The sequence below is a fragment of the Rutilus rutilus genome, assembly GCF_951802725.1.
Source record: "Rutilus rutilus genome assembly, chromosome: 18".
Taxonomy (NCBI): Eukaryota; Metazoa; Chordata; class Actinopteri; order Cypriniformes; family Leuciscidae; genus Rutilus; species Rutilus rutilus.
The window spans coordinates 7,042,026-7,063,930 of record NC_140231.1 but is presented as its reverse complement, the minus strand read 5'-3'; positions in this window follow the sequence as shown (position 1 = coordinate 7,063,930).

The window sequence follows — 21,905 nt, the reverse complement described above, 5'->3', positions numbered from 1 at the left end:
TCTTGTCGTCCGTGAGAGAACGCTGGGAAAGCACTGCTCCTACCCCCACCTCTGATGCGTCGACCTCCACCACAAACTGACGTGAAGAATCAGGGGCTATCAAGATGGGAGCTGAAACAAAGCAGCCTTTCAGTTTGGCAAACACAGCCTCAGCTGTGTCTGACCACCTAAACGCAGTTCTGGGGGAGGTCAAGGCGGTCAGAGGTGCGGCTAGTTGGCTGAAATTGCGAATGAAACGCTGGTAGAAGTTGGCGAACCCCAGAAACCTCTGTAGGGTCTTACGGGAATCTGGACTTGGCCACTCCACCACAGCCTTAACCTTCTCAGGATCCATGCGTACTCCCTCAGACGAAATGATGTACCCTAGGAAAGGAACAGACTGTGCATGAAAAGCGCATTTCTCCGCCTTGACAAAAAGCCCATTCTCTAGCAACCTCTGAAGCACTCATCTGACGTGTTGAACGTGCTCCTGGAGAGACGAAGAAAAAATCAATATGTCATCCAGGTAAACATATATGAACTGGTCTACCATGTCTCTCAACACATCATTGATGTGTTGATGTGTACCAGTGCCTGGAAGACCGCTGGGGAGTTGGAAAGCCCGAACGGCATAACCAAATATTCAAAGTGCCCCCTGGGGGTGTTGAACGCAGTCTTCCATTCATCCCCCTTCCTGATGCGAACCAAATGATATGCATTACGTAAATCCAATTTTGTGAAGATTGATGCACCCTGCAACCTCTCGAAAGCTGAAGACATCAATGGCAAAGGATAAGTATTCTTTACCGTGATGTTATTCAACCCCCGGTAATCAATACAAGGTCGCAGAGAACCATCCTTCTTCCCCACAAAAAAGAATCCTGCCCCCGCTGGAGAAGAGGAAGGGCGGATGAACCCAGTAGCTAGAGAATCAGAAATATATTTCTCCATAGCCTCCCTTTCTGGAGCAGAAAGTGAATATAACTTGCCCTTAGGCGGAGACGTACCTGGCAGTAAATCTATTGCACAGTCATAGGGACGATGAGGAGGGAGAGAAGCAGCCCGAGACTTACTGAACACCTCCTTCAGGTCGCGGTACTCCGGTGGCACGTTAGACAGATTCACTGACTCCTCCTGCAACACAGAACGAGAAACAGACGGAACGGCAGACGAAAGACATGAGGCATAACAGTCATCACTCCAAGCTGAAACAGAGTTTTGACCCCACTCTATCCTGGGTCCGTGCTTCACCAACCACGGGTGACCCAGGACAATAGGAGCGTGGGGTAACTGTGTGAGGTAGAGTGAAGTCCTTTCAGTGTGATTCCCCGAGGTGATCAGTGTGATAAGTCCAGTGGAGTGAGTGATACCCGGGAGTTCTTGCCCACTGAGTGCGTTGATGGTGATAGTGTTCTCTAAAGCAGTGATGGGGAGGTGAAGTTTACGTGCCAGTGAGAAGTCCATAAGGTTTCCCTCTGCTCCCGAATCCACCAACGCTTGGCAGCTGAAGGAGTGTTCCGCCCACTGGAGTCTAACCGGGAGGAGAGTGGCGCTCGAGGGTCCGATCATGGAGAGCCCACCCGACAGTAGCCGCCGTCCTACCGCCGGGCTTGGCCTTTTAAAGGACAGGTGTTGATGAAATGGCCGGGCTCCCCGCAGTAGAGACATAGACCCCTCGAGCGGCGGTGTTCTCTCTCCTCCCGGGAAAGCCGAGCTCGACCTACCTGCATGGGTTCAGGATCGTTAGAGGGACTGACCGCGTTTATACTCCGGGTACTGGAACTCATGGTGAAATCGGCCGCAGGCATCCGGTACGGTCGGCTCTCTCTCTGTTGAAGACGTGCATCGACCCGTAATGCTAGCTCGATCAGTCCATCCAGTGTCTTGGGCAGCTCCAAGGTATAAATTTCCCTCTGAACGCGGTCAGCCAACCCATGCAGGAACATGTCCCACTGCGCCTCCTCGTTCCATTTGCACTCGGCCGCCAATGTCCGGAACTCTATGGAATAGTCAGAGACTGACTGTTGGTCCTGGCGAAGGTCGGCGAGTTGGCGGGCCGCCTCGCATCCAGCGACGGCGCGGTCGAACACTCGTGTCATCTCTAGCTCGAGTGCCTGGAACGAGGAGCAGCACTGATGTCTGTTCTGCCACACCGCTGTTCCCCACTGAGCTGCGTGACCAGAAACTAGTGTCATCACCAGGGCTACCTTCGCCTCCTCAGAGGCAAATGTCACAGGTTGAAGCGAGAAATAAATTGAGCACTTGGTTAGAAACGTTCTGCAAAGATTGGGTTCTCCCGAATACCTCTCTGGTGCTGGGATGCGCGGCTCGGGTTGATGGAAAATCCCTTGGGGAACAGGCGGGGGTGGTGCTGGCGCAGTGGGAGCTCTCAGGTGTTGGAATTGAGAGGTGAGCTCGGACACCTGCGTTACCAAAGCCTGTATCGCCCGTCCCGAAGCTCCGATCTGCTCGTCCTGGCGGTCCATCCGGGCGTGGTTTTCGGCGAACATCTGCTCAATTCCGGGAGCACTCGCTGAATCCATGAGAAGATGGTCAGATGGTTCTGTCATGGTGCGTTGGAAAATAGTCAAGGATTCAGATGCGAGTGAATAAGTATTTATTATAGTCAAAAAGAGAAGACGAGGCTCAATTTGACAGGCAGCATTCACAGGAATCACTCAGTGTAGAAATAGCAGATAGTTCTCAAGTGAGCTCAGTGTAGAATTAACAGATGATCCTCAGGCAAACTCAGAGTCGGAGTGGCAGATAATCCTCAGGCAAACTCGGGCAGACTCGGTAACACAGGGACTCAGTGGGCGGAATGCAGATCCACGTGGAAACGGAGATCCTCGGTGAAGCGTCGTAGAAACAGGACTGGAACAGGAGAACAATAGCACAGGCCCAGGAGAACCTCCACAACCATCTGACAAAGACAAGACGAGTGAGCAAACAATATATAGGACATCCTCATTCAGAACAGCTGGCGCTGATCGGCTCATCAGTGGATAACGAGCCAGCTGATGAGCCGCGCCCACTCACTCAACACACACACACATAGCGAGAGAGAGTCAATGAATCCATGAACCGTGACACTCACGGTCTTCCAGGCCAAGTGCATGCAACCACTGGCACCTAATTTCCAAGTCTGCTGGAAAGCTATGCAGTCCAGCAGTGCTGTTGCATGTGGTTGCGTGGTGAGCTCGTACCAAGGGCGTGGTGAGCTGGAACCTGCTTACGTCATGTAGTACCGTAGTAGTAGTAGAAAATTCAACTGCAGTAGCAACCGTTCAACCTGAAGAGGGCAGCACTTAGATGTTTTTACACCATAAAAAGATGATGGTGATGATGATGATTTACACCAGATGTTTTTACACCGTAGAATTAAAACATTTTATACCCAAATGTCAAAAAAGTTACTCGAATCAATGAACAGCACTAATAAAGCCCCATTCTTACAGATCATTAACTGAAAAAAGTTGGTTTAGGGTTTAGTTACCCTTTAAATCGAATGCGTTTCTGAATTGTTTATGTCGGCTACATGAACATATCAATGTTGAGAAAGCAATCACGTCACTTGCTTTAACCCTCTGATGGTCTTCGTTTAGCAGTCACACTGGGGGCCTTCCCGGTCATAAATGACCGGACACCTAAAAATGAAACTTCCTCCATCCCAGTAAAAACCAATGCAATTTATTTTTGTTCTATAATATTTATTCTTTTTAATTTAGAATTTTGAGACAATTTGATTGAACTTATTAATATTTATGCAATATTTATAGTCCATTTTTTGCCATTGAAAATAATGATTTTTTTTTTTTATTATTCTATGCAGTATTTTCGGGTAAAATAGAGACTAGGCTTTCAGAAAAAAAAAAAAAAAAAAAATTAATCAATTTATTAAACATAAAATTAAATAAAACATGTTATTGCATGGGTTTACCACTAGATGCCTGTATAGCTCTAAATGGAGATGTTTGTGAATTCTAGTTGTTTTTAGACCAAATTACTTACTTTTAAGATGTGGATTGAATGTATTTTTTTTAGAAATTCTCAAATAATACTTTTTGCCAAGGTTTATAACATTTTATTAATTATTATTTTAATAATTTTAATAATTATTATATTAATTATATATACATATATTAATTATAATTATTAATTATGTTATGTTTTTCACTCTTGATGTTTTAGAGCTTCACCCCTTCATTGCTGAGCACTTTTTTTCTGCATCGTGGCTGATTTGTAGAGAATGTTTGTGTTTTTGTCAATTTCCCATTCATTTCCTATGGGGGTCATTTTTGACCGAAGACCAAAATCGTGACAAATTTTTTTACGACCACTTAGCATGCTCGGATCATGAACTCAATTTTTTTGTATGTTCACATACCTAATGCCAGAAAAGTCACCAAGTTTCGTAATATTCCGATGAAGCTGTGATTTTTAAAAATTCAAAACAGATTTTTGTAGTCTGAATTTATTGGTGTGTATGTGTATAAAAGTGTGTTTGTATGTGTGTGTGTGTGGGTGGGTGTGAATTTTTTGCACTCTTGATGTTGTAGAGTGTCACCCCTTTACTGCGGTGTACTTTTTTTTAGAATCGTGGCCGATTTGTAGATTGTACAGTCAAAAGTTCAGAGAATTTTTGCGTTTTTGTAAATTTCCCATTCATTTCCTATGGGTCGGTCATTTTTGACCGAAGACCACGAAAGGGACTATTTTTTTTACGGCCACTTAGCATGCTCGGATCATGACCTCAATTTTTTTTTGTATTCACATACCTAATCCCAGAAAAGTCACCAAGTATCATAACCTTCCGATGAAGCTGTGATTTTTAAAAATTCAAAACAGAAAATTATTCGGTCAGAAGTGACCGAAGACCATCAGAGGGTTAAATATGAAACTTCGCCGGCTAATGAATGCACAAAAGTGACCAGCTGGATATAAACGAATGCAAATAGATGGTAACAATTGTGACATAAAACATTTGGGTCAGGTTTGCGTGCGTTTTTGTCACATTGTTTTAACCGCTTGAGGTAGCCACTACTAATGTTATTCCTCTCAGACTCGACGGCAAACATACTTCTGTTATTTCTCTGCTAATGCAGTATCTAGTCAACAAATTAATTACTTTATAATGATATGGCGATATGTACTTTAGTGTTCTGTATTCATACCGTTTCGCTCCATGCGAACTCCTTGCTGCGTGCAGCCTTACATGTTAATGTAAACAACTCAGCCAGTGATAGTTTTTATTTCACCTCTTGAGGGCGCTCTCACTCTGTATAATGCCAGAGTGCATTACATGCACTCACTCTGTATAATGTCACTTCTCAGTGCTCTCATACTGTGTAATAATGACAGCACACTCTTCTCAGTGCTCTCATACTGTGTAATAACGACAGCACACTCTTCTCAGTGCTCTCATACTGTGTAATAATGACAGCACACTCTTCTCAGCCACTCCAGCAATGGACGCAACCCGGAAAAACTATCGGTGTGGATTTTTGCCGATAACAATAGTTCCACCAATCACCTATCGTTACCGATATATCAGCAAAACCGATGAATCGGTCGACCTCTACTTGTCATGTGCTTCCTTTGGTTCACGTGTTATGTTCTCATTGGTTTAGGTGTGTTCAATATCATCTGCGGCTGGATGTAACCGATTGGCGAGAGTTGTCGCGTGCAGGCGGGAGGAGCTGCAAACGGAGACGTAAAGTCAGACACTTTCTGCTTCCCTTTGTGACACTCGCGCTGTTTGCATACTTGCATACTGACAGCTTAAGTGAAATAAATGCAATATTTGTCAAATACACATATGTTTCAGATGCTTTTCTGTTTAATACTTTATGTAGTACTGCTTAATACAGCATCTGTTTGAACAAGAATAAGTGGCGTGTGGTGTGATTTCTGATGAGCGGAGGAGTTTTTTTTATTTTTTATTTTTTTTATTGTTTTTGGGGTGGTGGTAGTGGTGGTGGTGATTTACACAAGGACAATGAAAGAATTCACATTAGTCAAAAATCTACAGTATGTCAATGTGCATGTTAATAAAACTTAATTTATTGATTGCATGTGTATTTCAATTTGGTAACACCAAAATGATTTGTAATAACAACTGGATTGAATTTGTTATATTTTGTTTTAATATTGTACATCATGAAATGAACAAATGTCCACACAAGCACATTCACAGACTGTCAAAAAAATAAAATAATTTGTTTCTCCAGCCTGCTTGGGAATTAATAACAGAGCTCGCAAACAACTTTGTCATTTTTTGTTAGCTCTTAACCTTAGCAATCAATCTTTTTCTGAAAAAGGGAACAGAGAATTAAAATGACATGCGAGGATAGGGGAAGCTTCAATTATTGTACAGATGAATGTATCTTGTGCCAGTTCAGTGTGGCTTAGCTATTTTCTGAATGATATCATACCCACCGTCTTCATTAAGTGGCTGCCATTTAAATCAGTGGGTGCTAAAATGGATTGTCAACAGATGGTGAAAGGATATGACTGTTAACACAGTTGCTTAGTAACACAATCAGCCTCTGAAATGAGAGCCAATGGCTCCTTTGCATTTTCAATGGAAGGTGAGAGTACAATTGGTTCCCATCATGCACAAAAAGCTTGTGTGAATTGAAATCTCTGGTACTACTACATATGTAGTACAATTATCTGCAGTGACTTAACTGAATGAAACACAACGTAAGAATTATTTTGTTTTTGGAACCATGTTATAAGTAGCCATCAGGTAACAGCATGGAGAAAAACCTTGTGAGAAACCAGGCTCAGTCGGGGCCAGTTCTCCTCTGGCCAACAAACGACCAGTGTATGATTATGATTTAGGCAGCATTACAGGTCAGAAGTCAGATTGCATCGCAATGTATCGCAATGTACAGAAAGCAATGTAGCCTACAGAATGCGTAATGTACAAACATTAAAGAAAATAATTGAATGAGAATATAACAAAGCACTGTGTGTGTGTGTGTGTGTGTGTGTGTGTGTGTGTGTGTGTGTGTGTGTGTGTGTATATGTGTATTGTGAGTGTGTGTAAGTATATATACATACACACACACACAGACACACGCGCACACACACACACACATGCTTTCTGTACTATGCAAGACGACCAGCAGATGGCGCCATAGACAAAGAATTTGAAATTATACATTGTGATATCTATATAATGGAAAACTATTACACTCTCTTTGATTTTTTTTCTTTTTCTTTTTTTCTTTTATAATCTTTTATAATAGTTTTTTTTTTTTTTTTTTTTACCAATCATATAAATAATAATCCTTAACCACTGTCATAATAATGCTTATGAGCACTTTTAAAACGTTGACAGTGTTATATCTTGTATAACATGAAACCAATAAATCAGGAATATTTTTGTTTCTGCTTCTTTACAAAAAGCCAAAATAACAGATGGCCTGAAGGGCAGTTCTGGACCTCCATATTATAATTTTCACACTAAAATCTTTCTTTCTTTCTTTCTTTCTTTCTTTCTTTAATTTTAATGTACTTTTTAAAAATTATTATATTATATTATATTATATTATATTATATTATATTATATTATACATTCAAGCTTCAGAAAAGGAAATAAACACACCATAAAAGTGGTCCATACAAGCTATATTTTAAATGTGAGAAAAAGACCAAAATTGACAGATAATCTTTTGTGTCCTTTTTGAAGCTTGAAAACTTGAGTATGTTGTTCTTTATAATTTAATGCAGGTTGCACAGAAGATGATGGCCCTAAACGGCTGCTTAGGGCCCCAACGCCACTAGGGTGCACCCAAACTCTGGTCCGACCATAGACCCTGACCGTGACCTGTAACCAGACATTGTCTTATTATAGGGAGATGAGAGATCTCTCTTATCATTGGAGAAAGTGTAACGGCTACCTTGGATCACGTGAGGCACCTCAGCCTATCGTGTAATGGCAGTGACGTCAGTGCGCACACAGTTCAAAATTTTATGACAGTCAGTTACAGCTTATGTTAATAAGTTTCTTGTGGATAATTATCGCGTTGGTCTTGAGAATAAATGTTCTATATTTGGTGTTATTGTTACTGCCCTTGGCCTGTTTCTGGTCGCTCTCCTGCCCCTGCTCTCTTTCAGGCCTAATTGCTGGCACATGGGAAGATGGTGTTTAAATAGGAGCTCCTCCGCTGCATTGACCTCTTCCTGCTCTGCTCTGGTGGCTAAAGGCTCGAACGCTGCTCTGTTGGCCTGTCTGGGTCCACGCCTCGCTCGGGACGCCAGGACTTCACACAGATGCACATTTAAGTTTCTCTAAGTTTATGTCTTTTATTTTTACACTCAACACTTGCATGGTGCACCCACACACACAATACATCCATGCACCTGCCCTACACAACTGACACTGACATTCACACCTCATTGTTGGTTCTGTTGTTTAAATTTGTGTTAGATACACAATAAACTTATGTTTTGCACCGTTTTCTCGTGGCATGGTCTCCTATCTATTATGGCCCTGAGTCAGTCATAACAGTTATATCGCTAGTAAAGTTGCAGAAGGACTGCATTGTTTGTGGAATGTGCTTTACTGCGGAAAAAAGCGTGAATATCTCTATTAGCTGCAAAGTACTAGTCACTGCAGGTCGCAAAAAACTACATTCAAGATTACACTAAAAACTTAACTGTAATTTAATACATATGTATTTTTTTACCATTATTCATCAAAAAGCATTATATCACCATCATTAGGCACATATCATAGTTATATTTATATATAGGCCTAACCAATAAATTACTGTTTATTAGTTATCTATAAACAATATACAACATAACACAATATTTCTAATTAACTTATTCATTTTTACTTTATTCGTTAAAATGCATAATATCAGCTTCATTTGCATGCATGCAGTTATAATAGTAATTACAATTCAATGAAAAAGTCTTATCATAACTGGTAAAACCTGAAAGCCAAAAAAAAACCTGAAAAGTCCTACCTGTCACGACATTCCCTTCTCTGCCTTCTTTTATAAAATAAGATTTTTATTATAGAAAAATCTACATATTGTTCCCAACAAAAGTACTGTTTAGCGTAAAACATGTTGAAGATTAGCGGATAGGCAGTCAATTTGATTAAATGATGAGCTATTTCCTCACAAAAGCGATTCATTCAGTGTAGTGAAGCCTCTTCTCAATTGACATCTATTAAAAAAAGAAAGAAAAGAAAGGCCTCTGGTCTCCTGTCCTGCCCCCAGGTGGTTGGCACTTGTATAGGTCAAATATTTTTCAAAAGATGTTTTCTGTAATTTTAGGTAGTTTTTATCACGCTGGTGTAAGTTTAAAGGGGTCATCGGATGGCCATTTTCCACAAGTTGGTATGATTCTTTAGGGTTTTCATGTAAAGTTTGTAACACACTTTGGTTAAAATTCCTCAATGGTTGTGTAAAACAGTGGTTCCCAAACCTGTCCTGAAGGACCCCCAACACTGCACGTTTTCTTTTTCTCCCTCATCAAACACACCTGATTCAACTCATCAGCTCCTTAACCCATGTGATAATGAGCTGATGAGTTGAATCAGGTGTGTTTGATTAGGGAGACAAAGAAAACGTGCAGTGTTGGGGTGCCTTCAGGACAGGTTTGGGAACCACTGGTGTAATACAACACGCTTTTTACCTTCTCCAAAACAGCTCTGTTCACAGCGACCCGTTTCGGTGCATATCTCTTTAAATGATAATGAGCAACTGCTCAACCCACCCCACTCTTCCGTGGGGCGTGTCAACACAAAACACGTAAAGTGCTGTCTTGGCGAACATAATACAAATGGCTGAGGGCGGAAATATACTAATACGGGACAGTCTGTCAGTGGTCGTGGGCGGAGAATGAGCAATATGGTGTCATATTGCTTAGAAAATTCAAACAGCTTGATTACTGAGAGTGCTTAGGCTTTTTGAGGATTAAAAAAAAGGAGCGAATGGACTTTTTTCATTGTATGGTGGTTGTGTCCACACACTGCAAACACCATATAAAAGTGAATTTTGCATATGATGACCCCTTTAAGTGTTCGTTTTTTGAAATAAGTTTGGTCTTAGTTAATTTTTTTAATGCTATAAAAACAGGAGTGTGACATCATGATTGACAGCTGTGATTGACAGCTTCTCTGACCGAAGTAGTCAGTGGCTATGTTTACATGCACAACTTTTGTTTCAATCGGACTGAATTCATTCCGATTGGTGAATCTGAATGTAATGTTTACATGAATGCTAAATATGTGATTGGGTTGATGTGCGTGTTTATATGTCACAAGCAAGCTTCAAATTGAAATAGATTTTTTGACATGCGCACACTGCACGTATATACAGAGTTTCCTGCTTTTTGCGCATAATAACTATTCTCCTTTATTGGTAATTTATTTGTTTTAAACAGCAGACTTAATATTTATCCATTTCTGGTCATAATTTGAAAACAATGAGCATATGAACTGTTGTGCCGTGCTGCTTATATTTATCCATTTATCCGTAAGATGTCAGCGGCTTCACTTTTTTTCAAAGGAAGAGAGTGAAGGAGCGTCGTCCATCTTTTTTTACAGTCTATAGTACCGCCACAGCGTTAGCATTAGCCGTTGCGCTTTTTTGGCTAAAGGTTGCAGGCTTGTCTTCTAGTGGCTTTGGTGTAACTGTACAACTCGATGTACATTTGCATCACAAAACGCAGAGGCAGAGTTACACTCACAGAACATTTACATTTACATGTAATCATTTAGCAGACGCTTTTATCCAAAGCGACTTACAAATGAGGAGAGCAATAGAAGCAGTTAAACTAACAATAGGACAACAATATGTGAGTGCTGTGACCCTTCCCAGTTTAGTCTAATGCTGTATATGTATTTATTTTTTAACAGATAGAGTGGAAGAGAAGAGAAAAGAAAGTGTTATTTTTAGTGGATCAAGTGTTGCCGAAAAAGATGCGTCTTCAGTCGTTTCAGCCAAAAAAACCTTGGGAGAACCCAGGCTCAGTCGGGGGCCAGTTCTCCTCTGGCCAACGAGCGAACAGTGTATGATTATGATCCAGGCAGCATAACAGGTCAGAAGTCAGATTGGTCATGTCGATGACGCCTTCACAGGGCTGATGAGGCTGGCACTTCAGGGATGCGTTATGGATGGGTCCAGGTGCTGGTCCACCATCTAATCTGGATATGGCCGGGATCCAGCTGATTACAGTAAACAGGGAGGGACTGGTTGACACTTCAGGACTGAGTTGTCATCGTGTCCAGGCGCAGGTCCTTCATCGGATCTGGATACAGCCTGGATCCGGCGGACTGCGGTAAACCTTGGATAAACAGAGAGACTAATATTAGCGTAGACACCATCCTTCTTATGATGTAACAAGTACATCAGGATTAATGGGGAGTGTTCCCAGTTCCGGCTGACCTAAACTATGCAGCCTAACATTGAATTATAGTCTATAATGTGCTATGTGTATGCTAGGTCAAAGATAGGGATGCACCGATACCATTTTTTCAGAATCGATCCGATCCGATCCCAAAAATTCTGAGTATCGACCAATACCGATCCGATACCGATACCAGCGCAGGTTTTTTTTTTTTTTTTTTTTTATCAAGTAGAATTTCTATAACTCTGTGGTGAACTGATAATCACTATTTTGTGTGTTAAACACAATCTACTTAAGCTATGTCATGATCGAGTGTAGGAACCCATAACCCAGTTACAGATTATTTCCACATTGCATAGTTGACGATTACCGCAATTCACTAGAAATTGAATGAGAGGTGTTTGTAAACCATGTTTTCCGCCAAAATAAAAGCTTGATGCAGTTTCTGTCAAAATAAAAGATCATGTGCTTATCTCTTTCAAGTATAGAAATTGGTACAAAACTAATTATGAAAGTTTCCTTTATTTTTTAGTGCATTTGTTTTACAAAATATGGCTATTACTGTCATTGGATTAATATTATAACTATTATTATGTAGTAGGTGTAATGTAAATAGACACTGTAACTAAAAGAGGTTTGAATTTTTCTTTGTTTAAAGGGACACCAGGCAAGCCTGAGTGTTTTTTCTCTACGAAGCTCCCCTAGTGTCTGGTAGTAAATGCTTTCAAACACACTGTCGTAAAAACGAACTGTTGTCCCTCCCCCCTCGCCACGAGCAACCCAGCTGATCAGCTGTCAACCCAGGCTATTTCAAAACCAGTTATGTCTACCGAGGTAAGTAAAGCAATATTTTCTTTCCAACTGATGGCTATTTATTTTTATTTTTTTTGTCATGCATACTAGTATTTTTACCGGGAACAAACGATATGAACGAGGCGAACTACTGCTTTCGTGGTTTTTTTTGTGTGTGTTTTTTTTTGGGAGAGTGGGCATGAGCATAAAAAATATATCGGAGGCTAATATTTGTCTAAAGTTATATTAGCAAGGTCTATAAGTCCATCTGGTAGAACGTACTAGTAAGCCCGTAACAGACAGCGATCATAATAAAAACCTTTACAGACAATAGCAGGTCCTGAGGTCACAATTACTTAAAATTTAAATATTAAACACAGTTTATTCCAAAGATACTTACAAATGCAACAGCAAGAAGGCCAGGTCAGCATCCGTTTTGCAGGCTTCTGTTTCTCTTAGTTCTCGCCATTCTGAAAAAGCCGGTCCGATATTTACTCGAGTCTGACCTCTTGCTCGGTCAGTCTCCCCCTTCCTCTTTCGTTGGTCCTCCGACAAAGATTTTCTAGCTTTCTGCTTCTTTTTTACAGGCTCAGCCATAACTCAATCTATCGTTGCCCTTTGCTTATAGCTAGCCGGTGCTTGAATAGGGGCGTGTACGTGTGCAGTGCCGTCAAGCAATTCGTTACATCGCGAGATATACTGATATCACGCGATACTTCCTGATGGCGATGCTGGTGGCCCGCCGGCCCAAAGTTGCAAGTGAGTTTTTTCCGCTCTCGGGCACCAGGGGGGTGCGAAATCACCACCATTCAACCCGAAATAAGTAATATAACCATTCTACTGACTCCGAAGCTGTTCAGTTAAGGTAAAAAGGTTACTTAGGCCCCGTCCACACTACTGCGTTTTCGTTTGAAAACGGAGAACTTTTGCTACGTTTGCACCTCCCGTCCACACCAAAACGGCAAAAACGGAGACCCAAAACGGAGAAGTTTAGAAACGCTGCCGACCCGTTTTTCGTTTTGAATCTCCGGAGGGCGTTTTAGTGTGGACGGGTCAAAACGGAGGACTTTAGAAACGATGACGCAGAAGCTCACGCTCGGCTCTATGATTGGGTGTCATCGATCATGGCGAATCCTTCCCTGATTCGTCAGCCACCCATCACATGACCCGTCCCCGGAAGTAAACATACAAAAACAGCCTGGAGTACGTTACGTTAGAGACTGCGACATGGATAACGAATTACAAGCATTACTGACTTTGATGTCTTTGTTAGCAGCTGTTGTTCAAGTAAATTCTGCATTTTACAATGCTATAACTGCCTACATGCGCCGGAGGCAAGCTATTGTTCGATCGATCTTTGACAATTCTCGTGTGCAGCGGCGGTATCGACCGTACATGGAGCGTCGGTTTTGGGTTAAGCCGGGAAGAACCAGCGCATGGTGGGATCATTTTATTAATGAAGTTGTGGTTCCTGAGGAATGGTGCCAAAACTTTCGAATGTCCAGATCGGCACTTATCAACCTCAGCGAAAGACTACGTCTGCACTTGGAAGGAGCAACAACAAAAATGAGGGCCCCCGTGGATGTACTAACAAAGGTAGCGTGCACGTTATATTACCTGAGTGACGAGGGGAGACTTTGGAAAACCGCAAATGCGTTTGGACTATCCCGACAAGTTGTTTCATTAATCATCCGACAGGTCTGTAAGGCCATTGTCATTTGCATGGGTCCAGACTACATTAAAACACCGAGCACAGAGGCCGAGGTGAAGGATCTTGTTGTGAACTTCTATCGGACACACGGGATGCCACAATGCCTGGGGGCAATTGACTGTACACACATTGAGATCAAACAACCCTTATCCAACTCAACAGACTATATCAACAGAAAGGGAAAACATTCTTTGAATGTACAAGCTTTGTGTGACCACCAGTATCGTTTCATGGATGTTGTTGTAAAATGGCCGGGGAGTGTGCACGACGCACGCATATTTGCCAACTCAAAACTGTGTGCTGACCTAAAAAATGAGACAATACCCTCCTGCCCTAGAGAGTTAGTGGAAGGTGAAGATGCTGTCCCCGTGTTTCTTCTGGGGGATCCAGCTTATCCCCTTATGCCGTACCTCATGAAGGAGTACCCCACCGGCGGAGTTACTCCACAGGAGCAGTATTACGGCCTATCTCTTTGCAAGGCGCGCATGGTGATTGAATGTTCATTCGGACGTTTGAAGGCACGGTTTGCGGCTTTGAGAAGGCCGATGGACATAAACATGAAGGACCTTCCTTTTGTGATAAATGCTTGCTTTGTTCTGCACAATTATTGTGAAATGCACAATGAACCTGTAAACGAGCAATGCATAAATGCTGCACACCAGTACGACAGGGATTTCCAGCCACACGTGAGAGATTGTAGTGTGAGAGCAGATAGCAATGAAAACGAAGGGAAACGAGTGAGACGTGTGTTGAAGACATTTCTTGACCCTTAACTAAAAGGTTTATTTTTAACGTTTATAAAAAACAGGTTTCCCAGTACAGTGAAAGTATTCCTTTCCCCTTTGCTCTGACTGTCGTGTGTTTTTTAAATGTGTATATGGTTATTATTATTATTAAATGCAACCTAAAAAAAGATGTGACTGAATAAAAAGTACAATTTCTGACTCTAAAATTGTGTATGTGAGTTTGTACACTGATGAAATAGATGTTGTCATCCTCTCTCTCTGGTGTGTATAGTACAGGTCAAAAGTTTGGAAACATTACTATTTTTTATGTTTTTGAAAAGTTTCTTCTGCTCATCAAGCCTGCATTTATCTGATCAAAAATACAGAAAAAAATGTAATACTGTGATATTACTACAATTTAAAATTATTGGTTTTCAGTTTATTATACTTTAAATTATTTATTTTTTTGATGCAAAGCTGAATTTCCAGGATCATTACTCCAGTCTATCACATGATCCTTTATGAATCATTCTAAAATCATTCTAATCATTTAACATTTTATTCATCAAATATATTAGGCAGCAGAACTGTTTCCAACACTCATAATAAATCAGAAAATTAGAATGATTTCTAAAGGATCATGTGATAGACTGGATGTCACATGTGACACTGAAGAGTAATGATGCTGAAAATTCAGCTTTGCATCACAGGAATAAGTTATTTTTTAAAGTATATTAAAATAGAAAACTATTATTTTAAGTTGTAATAATATTTCAAGATATTATTGTTTTTCCCCGTATTTTTGATAACATAAACGCAGCCTTGAAAGCATTAGAGACTTCTTTCAAAAATATAAAACAATCGTAATGTTTCCAAACTTTTGACCTGTACTGTATCTAAATATCTCTGTAGATATATCTATATACCTAGAGGTACAGATATTTATAGATGCAAAAGACAGCAAATACACAATGAATACGGTTTTTGTTATTGTCTTTATTGAAATAATTTACAACACCCAAATAAACACACTATCAGGGTTCTCAAGTTTTATCAAAAGCTTGGAGTGAGATCACATGCGGTTAGGGGAGGAGCCCTAATGGAGCCCCGCCCCCCAATTTTACCCATTGTTCATAATTAACCAGCACAAATTGAAATTATAATTTATAACAATTGGTAAATCTGATAAATGACAGAGCAATTCATCACATCAAATATACTCTTTAATGTTATATTTCACAATTACAAATATATAAAAATTATAAAAATATAACAAATTGCTCCAAACAGTTTGGAAAAACAAATCTTTTGCACTTTGAATGTGTCTAGTCGAAATGGTATAATGATTTATTGTGTGGTGGGACATTGTGAACAAATGACATATTAGAGTATTAAGGTTTGTGTGTGTGTGTGTACAGCCAAACTGAGCAAAAGCTTCTGGCCCTGTTGCAAAGTAGTTGTAGAGTTTTTGACTGCATCAATAATAATGTATACGATGGGCTATATATTAAATGTTCTAGCTTAAAAATGTTAGACGAGCTTTCTTCCAGCTTACCTTCTCCATCACGACGTGTGTTCGCGCGATGTTGTTGGTTACCTAGTAACGAACGTACGGTGGCCGAGAATGTTCCGTCAACTTCCGTGTGTTCGCGCGATGTTGTTGGTTACCTAGTAACGAACGCAATCTGGCCGAGAATGTTCCGTCAACTTCCGTGTGTTCGCGCATCTATGTTGCCTAGTAACGAAACGCAATCTGGCCGAGATACGTGCTGGCGGCAGGAAACTTCACTTTGTGTGCCTGCGCCTCGTATACAACGTTGTATATAAAGCTTGCAGGACAACTTGGTTGGCATTGCCTTTTCAGTGTGAGAAATACACGGTGTGGCGTGTGAGCGTGTGAACTGGTTGAATTGCGTGTGTCTCACGGCCAATGCGTGAGACTTGAGAACCCTGAACTATGCAAATACAAAACTACAAGAGCACTGCTTTTTAAGTTGGCTGTACTAAAAAAACATTTACAAATGTGTGTAGTCTCTTTGCAGGTGGACTGCTGTGGTGGCTATGTCCAGGGGAATTGTATTCCTGGAGTGGCCTTCTTATTGGCATATGTCCATAGTTATATGGGTTATCGTGAATGGTGTGTGGTGACTGTGGAGGCATATACTGAGGTGTAGGCCTGCCTGAACCCACAATATGCTGTACTAGCAGTTCAATGTTTGAGTTCAGACGGTCCATTGTAGATGACCACCGGCCCATTGTCTGCACAAAGTCGTCATCTGTTGCCTGTAGTCTGTTAAGGAGCTGTCTTTTTATGTCCAGGTCTTCCTGTGCAACGGAAGCTGCGGAGAGTTTTCTCTTTAGTCATTCTCTCCTGTGGCCACACAGGGTAGCGGTGAGTCTCTGGCGTCGATTCTCCGTCATCTCGGGAGACACAGCACTCTCTTGAAACTGGTCCGCAGATGACCCAGCGCCAGTTGGGCTGGAGACCTCCTCCGGGGCCTCTACCGCCACGTCGCCGGTCTCGATACCCCCATGAATCGCATGCGTTGCAGGAGAGCCTCCCCAAATCGACTCGCAGAGCTCAAAATAGAGCAAAACTACTCGCCCATGGCCACTTCGACGACCAGCATCGACAGCTCGCCTGTAGTTGATTCGTACTGCCTTGAGTTTTGTAGTCAATTGCCCTGTGAACACAAAACACGAAACAGTTTAACGTTAATGTTTTTGTACAACTAGCGTTAATGTCAATTTGTGGATTACATCACTATTGATAGGACTTTTTGCTGCAAACAAAGTCAAGAGGCCTTTGGGCCACCAGGCCTCAACAGGACTAAGAGCATAAATACATTCTAGCATCACCGTCCTGTATCATCCACTATTGGGAAATTGGGGTAAGGACAGTATTAGTGTTAGACCATCATTGGGGTACATCGTGGTAAGAATATCATGCCTCCCAAGAAAAATACATCATGTGAGGATGAATCTGCTGTTACCATGGCCATGGTCACACAATTGCTGGAGCAGCAAAAAGAATTCTATAAGGAAATGCTAAACCTGCAGCAAGAGAACTTCAAAGGTTTCATTCAAGTGATGATAGATGGAACTAATAAGAGGCTGGATGGCGTTATAAAAGACGTCCAGGAGCTGAAGACAAGTTTGGAGTTCACACAAAACAAGATGGAGGAGGAGACGTCAGGGCATAAGGAAATTGTAGCTAAAATAAAATCCTTTGAAAGCGATATTATGAAGTCAAAACAGGACATTGATGAATTGCTTACAAAGTTGGATTACATTGATAACCAACATAAAAGGAAAAATATCATCATTGATGGGATACCTGATGTTGGAGGAGAAAAATGGAATGAATTGGAGCTTAAAGTTCAACAAATGTTCTCTAGTAATTTGGAGCTTGATTGCACTAAGATTGAGATGGAGCAGGTACAGAGGATCGGTCAGTACCAAGAAGGGGGAAGGCCAAGAAAAATCATGGTGAATCTGCTGCGGCTAAAAGACAAACAGCATATCCTCTCTTCTGTTAAAAAGCTGAAGGGGACCAACATCTACATAAATGAGGATTACTCTGGGGCAGTGCAACAGAAAAGAAAAGAACTCTGGCCGAAGCTGAAGGCTGCGAGGGAAAGGGTTGAAAGAGCATGGCTGAGGTATGACAAGTTAGTCATTGGGCCAAAAAATGGACATACAGAAAATGTATAACGGCTTAAAGGGCATGTTAGAACTTGATGGTGTTATTTTAAATTATCTGTATATTTTTATATTTTTAGTTATGAATATAGGCAGAAAGAAAATACAATCATCTTTGTTAAAGTTTTCTAAAAAGGGTCTAGTCCTGGCCCACTTAAACATATGTAGCCTCAGAAACAAAGTTGAAGAAATAATCACACTTTGTCAATCGGAGAATATTTATATCTTAGCATTGACAGAAACCCATTTGGATGACAGTTTTGATAACTCTGTTGTTGCAGTTGATGGCTATAACCTGTACAGAAGAGACCGGGATAAACATGGTGGAGGCGTAGCTTTATACATTAAAGATAGTATTGTAGTCCTGCCAAGGAATGATATAATGTGTGTTGATGTTGAAATAATATGGATACAGATCCACATCCCTCACTTTAAGCCTTTTTTAGTTGGATGCTGTTATCGTCCCCCAAGCGCTCATGTAAGTTACTTAGACAACATATGTGAAATTGTAGATAGAGTGTCTGATGAAAGTAAAGACACTTTTCTTTTAGGGGATTTTAATATAGATTGGTTCTCCAAATTTTGTCCCTTACGCAAAAAACTGTCCTCAATGGCCAGTCTCTGTAATTTCACCCAGCTTGTTATTCAGCCCACTAGAATCTTTGTAGGTATTGATGGCAGGAATACATCTACATGCATTGATCTGATATTCACTAATATACCAGGGGCTATATGTATAAAGCCACTCAGAGTAAAATTTTAGTCTTAAGTCTCTCAAAATTCTAAGAATGACGTCACTTTACTTTTATTCCTAGACTTAAAAATAAGTGTGATTCATAAAGGTTCCTAAGTGTCAAGACTAGGGGCCGTATGTATAAAGCCACTCAGAGTAAAATTTTAGTCTCAAGTCTGTCAAAATTCTAAGAATGACGTCATTTTACTTTTATTCCTAGACTTAAGAATAAGTGTGATTCATAAAGGTTACTAAGTGTCAAGACTAGGTCTCAGCTCCTAAATTATTTAAGAGAGCTGAAGAGGTCTCTTAACCTAGTTAGGAGTAACAAGATGGCAGCAGAGAGGAGGCGGCCACGCACTTTTCAATGAAAATATGATGTATTGGAGTTAGAGTAAATGATGATGGAGTTGATTTTATAGCAATGAAATAAAAAGGATAATAAAAAATAAAAAGCAGTACACCCGGTGATGAATTGAGCTCATCATTCCACAGTAAGCAGGGTCTTAATAGCACTATAGCACTTAATAGCACTATTGGAGTTTTTTTTATAGTTTTTTTTTATGACCCTACAAGTTTGCTTAAACCATCAAAATATAAGGAAAATAAAACTTAGTGAAGATATTTATCTGACAAAATTATTTCAAGTCAAGTCACTTTTTACAGTATTGTTTCAAAGCAGCTTTACAGTGATAACAGGAAAATAATGCAACAAAGTTAGTTTGGGCTGTACAGCAGAAGAAAATAGTGTCATTGTGCAGCTGAAGTTAGTTCAATGATGATTTATTTCTTTTGTAAAAGATCATTAGTTATCTATTTAGTTCATTATACAGCCACTCTGCGAAAACATTGTTCAGCTCAGTTCAGTTCTCAGACAATGGTGTCAATCCAGGAAGATCAATAATATTGTTGAAAAAAGGGCTAACTACAGCTACAGGTTTTTTTAAAAAACTAAAAAGCTCACAGGAGAAGAAAAAAAATCATACATTGTCTGCAACATAGTCAGTTATTAATATTTCATTGTCCTCTCTTGTTCATTTGTTTGACATTGGCTAAAAATGATGACTGTACAGTTTGTCATGTTTCATTGTGTTATCACAAATAAACAATTGACTCCAAGCACAACTACACAACACGCGTACAAAATCTTTAACACATTTTTAATACTATTTGAATAAAGGGTGAGTGTCAATTTTCCTTGGCCTCACGTTTGGCCAATACTATATGGCAGTTCTTTGACTTTCCAATTGATCTTCAAATCTCGCAGTAAAATAAAGGCACTTTATTGCGTATTTTGGGCTTTCCTGAGTTGTTGAATCCATTGATGGAACTCATGTTTGCATTATTGCTCCAACTGTAAATGAGGAGACACGCATCAATAGAAAAGGGCTTCCACAGCATAAATACTAACTTGTGATAATTTTGCACAATGCACTGCAAAGCTTTTTTTTAAAATAAATTTAAATATTAAAGCTTCAGTGTCTTAATTAAATTATTTTATTATAATTAGGTTAAATGATTGGTGTCATGCTGTAGTGACCTCATCCTTGCAGGCTCACTATTGGCTGATTCAGTGGTTGAGGGCGGCCATTTTGGGTTGACATCACTGTAGTCCTTAGTTTACAACACTTAAGTCCCACTTCAGTCAGCACTTAAGAATCAGTCTTATACTTTACTGAAAGTTGCTTTTAGCTGCTTTATAAAAGTCTCCTACTCTTAGAAAAGTCCTACTCTTTACTAAGTATTTTCTGACACTTAAGTCAAAGCTTAAGACTATTCTTAAGAGCATTTCTTAGAAGTTTTATACATACGGGCCTAGGTCTCAGCTCCTAAATTACTTAAGAGAGCTGAAGAGGTCTCCTAACCTAGTTAGGAGTAACAAGATGGCCACAGAGAGGAGGAGGCCACGCACTTTTCAATGAAAATATGATGTATTGGAGTTACAGTAAATGATGACGGAGTTGATCAAACAATAAAAGTTTGTTTTTATTTTACATTTTTTAATGACCCTAAGTTTGCTTAAACCATCAAAATATGAGGAAAATGGTGTTTTGTTCTTCCCTCATATTTTACAATATTTGAAATATATAAATATAAAAATAAACTTAGTGAAGATATTTATCTGACTAAATTATTTCAAGTCGCTTTTTACAATACAGATTGTTTCAAAGCAGCTTTAAAGTGATAACAGGAAAATAATGCAACAAAGTTAGTTTGGGCTGTACAGCAGCTCTAGAAGAACATAGTGCCATTGTACAGCTTAAGTAAGTTCGATGATGATTCATTTCCATTGTAAAAGATCATTAGTCATTAGTTATCTATTTAGTTCAATATACAGTCGCTCTGGAGAAAACAGTGATGTCATCATTCAGCTCAGTTCAGTTCAGAGACAATGGTGTCAATGCAGGCAGATCAATAATATGGTTGAAAAAAGGGCTAACTACAGCTACAGGTAAAAAAAAAAAAAAAAAAAAAAAACACTAAAGAGCTCACAGGAGAAGAAAAAAAAATCATACATTGGACGCAACATAGTCAGTTATTAATATTTCATTGTCCTCTCTTGTTCATTTGTTTGACAGCCTGGCTGTTAAATTATTATCTCTGTACAATTTGACATGTTTCATTGTGTTATCACAAATAAACAATTGACTCTAAGCACAACTACACAATACGCGTACAAAATCTTTAACACATTTGTAACCCTATTTGAATAAAGGGTGAATCTGACAATTTTCCTTTGCCTCACTTTTGGCCACTACTGTATGGCAGTTCATTGACTTTGCAAATCTCGCAGCAAAATAAAGCCACTTTAATGAGTATTTCGGGCTTTCCTGAGTTGTTGGATCCATTGATGGAACACATGTTTGCATAATTGTAAATGAGGAGA